The sequence below is a fragment of the Poromitra crassiceps genome (assembly GCF_964638095.1).
Source record: "Poromitra crassiceps genome assembly, chromosome: 26".
In the NCBI taxonomy this organism is placed as follows: domain Eukaryota; kingdom Metazoa; phylum Chordata; class Actinopteri; order Beryciformes; family Melamphaidae; genus Poromitra; species Poromitra crassiceps.
In genome coordinates this window covers 8,088,320-8,098,709 of record NC_139640.1, presented here as the reverse complement: position 1 = coordinate 8,098,709, position 10,390 = coordinate 8,088,320, and positions in this window count along the sequence as shown.

The following is a 10,390-nucleotide window of genomic DNA, read 5'->3' as shown; positions in this document are numbered from 1 at the left end:
AGAGCCACGGACCCCTGGGGGTCCGCGGACCCCCATTTGAGAACCACTGCCTTAGAGTAGTGTGTGTGTGTGTGTCTGTGTGTGGACTAGGGCACAGCGCTTCATATTCTAAACGTGGTAGGATTTGTTTTGAGACAGAAAAAGGCGAGTAAACATTACTCTCTCAAATAGTGCAGAGAGAGAGAATGTCCTCGGCTCGCGTTACAGTAGAGAGGATTATGAAGCAGGTTTGGTTTGGCTGTCAGACAGCGCCGTTCACAGCGTTAGTTTTGTTGAGCACAGCTCTCAGGCCCTGACACGCTCAGTGCCGTACGTGTGCTGTTTGTTTTTGCAAGTCAGTTCTGAGAAAACAGTAGGGGAGCCAGATGCACTGCAGTTGTGCAGGACACCTGTGTTGTTGTCTCCTCTAACTTCTAAGTAACAGAGAAGCCATTTGGTGGACTCAAAAGTGCCTTGCAGTGACAGTGCATACAAGTTTAGTATTGTGGGGAACACCCAGTAGGAATTCACTTTGGGGAATTCCCCCCTTATGTTCTTCAGATAGGGGGGATTTATAGATTTTTGAAGGGGATTTTTTTAAGGCGATACTATAACGACAAATACCTGCTTCTCCTGTCCAATAAGCGATAATACTGTAATTTCACATTTTTGTATTTAAATAAGGAAGTAGTTTATGCACACCTGAGTCTAAATTACTATGGCTTTTGTCATGTTTTTTCTGCAGACTATAAGCCATAGGCTTTTGGTTCTATGAAAGCCTTTATTTTACACTAAAACACTAATATCATATTATATCAGAAGTGTTCCTTGTTCTGTGTTCACAATAGTGATGTCCGTTAGATTTGGTTAGGTCAGAGCTATGGAGTATTAAATCATCCATCTTTGCTCACTACATCTACCTTTCTTACTGTCATTACTGGCAAATAAACCTGTTTGAATTTTGCATTGGGGAGAGTTCTATTGAAGTGACTATAAACCATCTGTGTGTCGTTTAACTTTTTATTGAAAATGCTTCCACCAGATTTTCACGGCTGCTTTATGAGAAATGTCATTTGAGTGGCGACAACAACGTTGACATCACTGGCACTCGGCATAAGGAGGATTAACGTTATTATTAACGTCATTATCGATATCAGATTCTTCATCGTCAATAACGTAACACTAAACATCACTGACAGTGACGTTACTCGGTGTTGACGTTTCAACTAGAAGTGCCTTTGTTTTTTCTGAGCGGGTCCCCCTTCTGAGGACGTAGTTTTCCTTTTTAGCCAGCGATCCATCATGTTTGCAAGCAGCTGTCTGTATCCACAGAGAAATCAGCAGAGGAGCGTTGATCTCGAGAGCGGACTGAGGGACGCGATATTTTTCCCCCCATGATGGCGAAGGCATGACCCGCCCCTCTCTGCCTCTGATTGGCCTAGTGTCAAACGTTCATCCAATCACATTCGCTTGGCTATCTTGCATCTCTTTCTACAGTCTGTGCTCAGAGACTCAGTGGGTCAGACAGACAGACAGCCGTTTCGCTTGCTAAGCACCGTTCCGCACAAACATAGATCGGTCTGCGCAAACCATTGCGGGATTACTCCCCCTTTATAAATTGAAAATATGCGGGAATTCGGGAAAATGTGCGGGATTCCCGCAATCCCGCGCCAAATTTTAAGCCCTGGAACGCCAATGTAACAATTAGATTGTTTATTAGCCTTCAGTTTTTGTCAATAGAGGGTATGCATGTGATGTCACAAAGGCAGAAGTCACTGTGGGGTCCCGCCCACTGAGTCACAGCAAGACTGAGCTTGAATGCAGTAATCAGCCTAGATAAGTGACACCTGCTGCTCAGGGAGGAATTTGACACTTATTTTGACACTCATTCCCGATTGAGGGGGCGTGTTCCAGTGGGTGTGCATACCCTCTATTAAGGGAGTTAAACAGATCATGTTGACATGGCATGTCAATCACCCAGGTTGTGTTCCCTGACTGAATCGGCTCATTCCACATTTTGCAGTTAAGTCTCGTGTGTTCGTCTGATCCGAGGAAAAAAATAAACGGGGCTCAATTTCCTTTTGGAGCCGAGTGAAACTGTCTCGGAAGCATTTCTGAGAGGGTTCAGATGGAAGAGAAGATGACAAAGTGTGAGATTATTGCCACTTTATTTTATGCTAATAAACCTTCTGCCTCGCATGCAATGACGTCAAACCTGCACGCCGTCACCGGATACGCACACGGTCCGTTAAGATCGTGTGGGTTCAGCGTAGGTCGGCCGCGCGGCCCGCATGTCGTTCATACACAGTTGATTATCCCGCCCCCTCCTCTGTGGAGCCGTGCGAGGGGTCATTAAGTCATTGATCGAGGTTAAGGAGGCAACCGCAGGGTGTCTGTGTGTGGCAAGCAGTGACAGTGAGAATTTGCTGCGTGGAAATAATGAAAATCTTGACAGAACGGGCGTCTGGTAGCAGTGGCGCTCAAAGTACTTTAAGGTAGGGCGGGCAGCACCGACGAAAATGTGACGTTTTTTGGACTTTCATCCATATTTAGAAGAGTATTTAATTTTAAATTAACATTAGGATTATACTGTTGTGATGTCATTATTCAGTATCTTCTCCTTTTCTCACTCACTTTCATGTAAGCACCTGCTCTCCCTTTAGTCGTTTTACACTACAACAGACAGCAACACCGGCATAAACACTGAACTTATTATTATGGAAAACCAGATTATGATGAAAATCAAACACTTTTGAAGAGAGAGCGTATGAAATAAGATTAGAGCTGGGAAGCACAAACTGTTTTTTTAATGCATTTTTTGGTGGTATAAACACAAGACACCCCACATCCAACAATTTCAAAAATCCCATCTCTTGCCACCAGGGGGTGCTGCAGCACCCTCAGCACCCACCTTCCAGCTCCCTTGTGTGGTAGTGTAGAGGTAAAAGCACCCGCCTACCACCATGGAGGCCCGGGTTCAATTCCAGGCAGCGGTACTTCCGGCTTGGTCGGACGTTCCTACACAGACATACAATTGGCCGTGTCTGCGGGTGGGAAGCCGGTGGGGTATGAGTAATGGTCGCTGCACTAGTGCCTCCTCTGGTCGGTGGGGTGCCTGCTTGGTGGCAGGGGAACTGGGGGGGGGGGGATTGCGTGATCCTCCCATGTGCTACGTCCTCCCCCTCCTTGTTGTCAGGTGAAAAGAAGCGGCTGGTAACTGCACATGAATCGGAGGAAGCACATGCTAGTCTATGGCTCTCCCCAGATCGACAGAGGGGGGTGGAGCAACGACCGGTACAACTGCGGCGGGGGGGGAAAAGATGGAAAAAATAAAATCTGGACATAAGTATGCATTATTTCAGAGTATTGTGTGATGCGAGCTGCTGCAGTTTTTTCCTTGTACATTCATTTATGCCAAAATGCAATCTCACTTGCGTTTTTGAATTCAGCATGCCTAGTTCCAGATGGGTAGGCTGCAGGTGGCCTCTTCCGACATAGCTAAACTGCAGCTGTTGATGAACACCCCTCCGCCCCTTTCCTGCCCCCTCCACCTCCACCTCCACCCCCAACCTGACATCCATGATGTATAGCTGCTCTTGACTTGCCTTCCTCCCTACATCCCCTCCTTCCAAACAGTTGATTGCTTTACTTTGTTGTGTCACTTATTTCCCTATATGCGTTCCGGATGAGTGTTCATAGCTCCGTCACTCTGTGTGCGACCCGATTGATTTATGGGGCCGAGCTGGTGGGTAACCTTCTCTCCGTCACACCCTCCTCCAACACCATGCAGGCAGAGGCATGAAAGCCACGGGCTGACATGTAAGCAAAGAGAAACCTGTGTCACATTAATCTTGTGAATACTAGATCCACTTGTTCTGCCAGTGCCCGTTCTCCTTTTGACTCATTATTTGCGCATGGATGAATGTGCTCCATTTGTAGACACCGTTTACCAGTGTTGGGGGTAGTAACTCATTACAAAAGTTACATGTAATATATTACTTTTAGCAGTAACTCAGTAATATAACTTATTACTTATAGGATTTCAGTCATATTATACCAGTTACTTTGTCAAGTCACTCAAGTTACAAATTGAGTTACATTTTATTAAATCAAAGCACATATTTGAAACGGATACAATCATTTCCTAATCAAACTGTTTTTATGCAAATAACCACTACAGATGACAATAACAAAGGAAAAGAATAACATTTAGAATTTTGGATTATTTACACTGACTTCAAGGTGGTTGAAATTATTTTTCGGGATGGTTCCGGGGCGGCGATGTCATTCTACTACTGCTGTTATTTTGCTCAAAGTAATGCAAAAGTAGTGTAAATAGGTAACGAGTTACTCTACACAGAAAGTAATATTGTAAAGTAACTTATTACTTTCAAATGAAAGTAACTAGTAATATGTAGTATATTACATTTTGAAAGTAACTTGCCCAACACTGCCGTTCACCATAAGCCAACTGCTTTTCAAAAAGATGCTTGAATACATTTTTCCAGCTAAACAACGCTGCAATTGAAAGATCAAGGCTATTATGGGGGAATTGTCATAACCTCCAGTGGTAGTACATGGTAGTACATGCGAGCAACAGATTGTAAACAGATTATAAGATTTGTTAAAGGTTGACCTTCTGTTCTGCAGCACCTGTGTACAACAATGTCGAGCCAACAACAGGACATCTACCCATTAGCACCAATAGATGGCACTCTGGTAACATCCAGTCCTCTTCAGGTGTTGGGGAGGAAAATCAACAACAAATTATGACCATTGCTAATCGTATATTGATGGAGCATACTTGTGGCCTGTTTTTAGTGCCATTTTCTTGTACAGGTAGGAAAGAAAGAATGTAGTTCCTTGTATACAGATGAGGTGAGCATAGGTTCTTCTGGCAGGAAACCATAAAATGACATGTTGTGAACGCATGTTTTTATTTCACAAAAATGTTTGTTTGAAGAACTCTTCACAGGGACATGACAAGGCAGGCGCTGGAAGTCTCAAGAGCATTTAGGAACTTCTGACAGACGCCACTTTCAGACGACGTCTAAAGAGAGCGGCTCTTTAAACAAACCGCTTGACGTCGAGGCCTCTGAGCAGGGACGGAGCGATGGGGCCCGGGAACCGAATCCTCTTCCATTTGCCACCAGCAGGATCTTTAGGCACAGCAGCGCCGACGCGGCCCTTTCGAGAGGGACCAAAGGCAGGAGCCCTTCTCCTCTCAGTTGGACCACGACCCCTCCGGTAGGGGCCGTGACCCCTGCGCCGAGGTGCAGAGACACCCAGAGACACGTCACGTCTGATGGGTACGGGATACGGGGTACGATGGGCACGGGGCTCATCAGCAACACGGTTGTGTTCATTGTAGACAATTGAGAGCGGATCGTTGCGACCTTGAGGATTCCCGTTCACAAGGTCGGACCGTCCTGGGGCTCCAGCCCTAGTTGGAGGGGCAACATGCTTGACCTGCTCAAAATCGGGCTGGCGGTTGCTAACAGACGGTCCTCTGGGAATGCTGAGCAATTGGTATTCAGTTTGGACTGGATAGCTACCATGGTTCAGTAGAAACGGGGTGGATTCATGTTCTCTAGTGTAAGGTTGTTTGTGTGTCTGGTCACCCCGGGATCTGGCTCTTGGTTGGATTCGGCGCAGATAGGCCACGTCAGGCTCAGTCCCTCCAGGGTCATCTTCATCGAGGTGAGCCATCTTTTGGGGGGACATCCCGTGGTGGTCTGGTCCAAGCAGACTGGGGGCTCCATGGACCCCTGGATAATCCAAACCCCTGGCAGCTGCACGGGCTACAAGAAAAACATCGCCATTTGTGACAGGGACTGGTGTTTCGGGTAACAAGTAGGCCAAGGTCATATGTCAGTTTTTTTTTTACAGGTAATGAAAGTGCAGACTGTAAGCAGACTGTCATTCCAATGTTCTACAACATTGAGAGAAAATGATGAACAAGCTTGGTCTACCCTGAACAAGCTATAGTTTGCTAACAAAATACAAGTATTTAGTGATCCTAAAAACATCTAAACTTGCGTAATATGTAGAAAAGTGGGGAAAAAAATCAAACAAGCTTTTATCTTTATTTGTGCGATTTCACGTTTGCTACTTGTTACCCCCCTTCCACCAGACCGTGTTTTGATGTTAAACGACAAATACACCTTGTCTGTAAAACACCAAAGAGGCCATTTACACCTGGCGCTAACATGCGTTTTCTGTGATCAGATTGCAATCAGATTGCAGAAATGGTTGTCCTCCTCAATCCGCATAAAGTTGCTGTATCCAGATTGAGAGGACACATTGCAGTTACACTTGTGTTCAATGTGTACACAATGCATCCCTCCTGACCACCTCCGGAGGTGGTTTGGCCGATCAGATTGCGATCCTTCTTCAATGCGTTTTGGGGGCGTTTACACCTGTACTTTCAAGTGATAAAACACAATCTGATCACAAAAAACGCATGTTAGCGCCAGGTGTAAATGGCCTCAATGTGTACACAATGCATCCCTGACCACCTCCGGAGGCGGTTTGGCCGATCAGATTGCAATCCTTCTTCAATGCGTTTTGGGGGTGTTTACACCTGGCATTTCAAGTGATAAAACACAATCCGATTGCAATCTGATCACAGAAAATGTGACTTAACGCCAGGTGTAAATGGCCTCAAAGTGTACTCTACCTGCTGCGGTTTTAGCACAGTATACCCCTCCAGCTGAAACGGAGCGAAGCACCATGATCGCACTGAAAAAGACCATAACATTGTCACCCAAGCGCACTGTACTTAATAGTCATGACTTCTCAAAAGAGACCATAGGATGAACATACCTGAGACAGATGAGCAGAGGTACATGCATTCCTGTGTTTCTGTGAGCACTGAAGCACTTGGCCACTCTTGACTTTCTATGCAGCCACTCTCTAACCACCCACAACTTTCCTCTGGCTTGATTGACTCATTAAAGACAGCTGGTTGTCTCAACCACTGAATCCAGTCAGTCATTTGGCAAATTGCTTCATTACAGCCAATTAGTTAAAATGCTGGCTAGCATCAGAATTCAACAAAACATTTTCGTTATTTATGCTTACAGTGAAAAATGAAAGATTTAAAATATGACTTGAGCAGTGGGGATGAAAGTCATGCAAATATGTATGGTTCGATGTGACTCAAAAGTCTTATGTTCAGTTGTTTAAATGCATCACACGCTGAATTGCACTATTAAGAAACCGAACAAAATAAGGTTTAAACACAACACTTGTTTTTGCTCCCATTTTTCCACGAGTTGAAATAAGATTTAAGAATTTCTATGCAACACAAAAGGCTCATTTATCTCAAATTTGGTTTACAAATGAGTTTAAATCCATGTTAGTGAGCTCCCTTGCCAAGATAATCCATCCACCTGACAGATGTGCCATATGAAGGTGCTGATTAGCCTTGGGCTGGTCACAATAAAAGGCCAGTCTTAAAAATGTGCAGTTTTATCTCCAACATTTTGGGGGTTGGCGTGGGGAATTGTTGTGCACTGAACTATGGATGTCACATGACTAGGGCTACAGATATGCATTTCTTTCTTTTTTCCTTTCTTTTTTATCCCATTTTTATCCCCCATTAGTGCTAATTTAATTTATTTATCCTGGTTGCTGCTCCACCCTCTGCCGATCTGGGGAGAGCCGAAACTGGCTCCATGCTTCCTCCGAGACATGGGCAGTTAGCCAGCCGCTTCTTTTCACCTGACAGGGGAAGCTTCACCGGTAGGACATAGCACGTGGGAGGTTCACGCTATTCCAACCAGTTCCCCTCCCTCTGAACAGGCGCCCTTAACGACCAGAGGAGGAACCACATTAGCAACCAGGATATTGCATGTTTTGGTGAAGGGGTTCCTATATGAAGGAAACCCCCGGGAAGCACGGGGAGAACATGCAAACTCCACACAGAAAGGCCCTTTTGACGACCCCACCCGGGCGGTGGGCACTCGAGGACATGCGGACGGGCACGCATTCCTTCAGCGCTCACAGGTGGGAATCGAACCCAGGACCTTCGAGCTGTGAGGCGACAGCGCTTACCACTGAGCCACCGTACCCCCCAGATATGCATTTCTTGAAGATCAGTCAGTATCTGGTGATAAAACGGCACATTCTAGAGTGGCTTTTTATTGTGACCAGCCCAAGGCACACCTGTGCAATAATCATGCTGTTTAATCAGCATCTTGACATGACACACCTGTCAGGTGGACACACCTGTCAGGTGGAGGAATTATACCCTGGCAAAGGAGAAGTGCTCAGGAACACGGATTTAAACTAATTTAGCCTTTTGTCTGCATAGATCTTTTATTTCAACTTGTGAAAAATGTGAGAAAAAACAAAGACAATGTGTTTATATTTGTGTTCAGTATAAGTAGGTCTGATTTTTTCTTTTTAAATCCTGGCATCACCAGACCATCTGTCTGTTTTAATCATATTGTAACGTATTGTAAGAAAATTGCTATATTAATAAAAGTATTATTGTTGTTATTTATCACCTCAGAACTTCGATTACCTGAAGAGAGCTAATTACAACATTAACTACACGGAAAATCATGATAATGTTCTGCAATTTGTCCATGACTGCCATAACGAGCACAAATGAAAAATGACCTAATCAAACTAGAGCCATTTTATTAACAGGACCAAAGAATATAAAGAAACTTCGGAAGCACACAGCGACATCAGTGGGTCATATTTCATTTTAAAATCTAAAGCATGCGGGGATACAACCAATTGAATATAAAGAGAAAGAGAGAGAGAGAGAGAGAGAGAGAGAGAGAGAGAGAAAAGGCACAATTAATATTTTTTATTTCATTAAGGAAAGAGAAAGGCCTGCAGCTTTGATTTACACAGTTGAGTATGTCTCGGCCAACAATGAAGCAGCGGAGCGGTGGAAGCATTTAATAATTCACCCAAATTATTTCTGTCAGGACTGACAAGCTAAACGGGGCCTTGATTTAATTCTGTAATTGCACGTTGACCTTTACCCTGAACCCGTACTTTGGTAATTAATAGGGCCCGGCATTATTTGAAGTGTAATGGAATTCAAATTGAAGGTGATGTGAAAGCAAAGATGTGAACGCCGGCCAAACCAAGAAGCTCACCTTTTTTTATTCTTGCCAAATCGTCACTGCAGGGTGAGAATCAACCAAAGACCAAAGACCGAAAACTCTGCTCCTGCACTTAGAAACCATCTGTCTGTTGTTACCGTTAGAGCCAGGGCCGTGGGAAGCACGGGTGCTGCAGGTGCTGCAGCACCCCCTAGTGGCGAGATGATTTAAAAAAGTTTTTTTTTTTTTTACAAATGTAATTAAAAATATTTTGCAGTGCACTATGTTCCTTTCTTGTTTGGGAATGTTTCGGGAAATGATTGCATTATTGATATACTGAAAATGTAGCCTATTTAAATAGAATTATCAACAATAACAATCAAGGAAGTTACATGCTTAGGCTAGAGAAGAAGCGCGCATGCGTGCACATGTGTTGAACCAATCAACAACCAATACGAATTGTATACGAATTGTTAACTCTGTGTCATGTTAACTGGTGTATTCAGAGCAAATAGGGAGATATAGAGCATTATCATCATGCTATATATCTCCCTCTTTGCTCTGAATGAGTGAGAAAAGGAGAAAATACGGAATAATTACATCACAACAGTATAATCCTAATGTTAATTTAAAATGAGATATTCCTCTAAATATGGCTAAAAAATGTTTAAAAAAAACTTAAATTTTTTTTCCACCGAGAGTCCCTTCCTCCCAGCACCCCCTGCTTAAAGTGACTTCCAGCGGCCCTGGTAACTGGTTAGAGCTTGACTAGATTTGAATGTTTCTAAATGCGGCTGGCTATACGGCACATTATCATAATTCACTAAGGTTTGCAAGAATATACTACAGAACACATTCAGAGACACACATATGCTCTCTATTTCTCTCTCTCTCACACACTTAGATCTGGCTTGACAGAGAGACCTTACAGTTCCACTTCCATTCTTCTGGCTGACATTTCTGGGGACTGTTAAACAGATCGGCCTCCGCGAGAGGCGGAAAGCGATTGAATTCCTTGACCGGCCCCCTCTGCAGGCAGGTGAGGGTAACAGGGTCAGAGGTCAGCACCTCTCCACCTCCGGGGCGTCCCTTGGCTCCCCTCACCTCCCTCTGGGCTCATTTGCGACGAGCTGGAGGTCTGTGCGTGATGTCATTTCCACAAGACGGTCCCTTTGAGACGGAGGAGCCTCACTGCCAAACGAGCGGTGAACTCTGACACTGGAACAATGTTGTGATAGAGACACTGCATGAAATAGGCCACGCCCATCACGGGGGAAAAGCTCCGTTCATTTCCACACACCAGCATCATTTTCCTTTCCAATACTAAAAAAACACGATTTCAG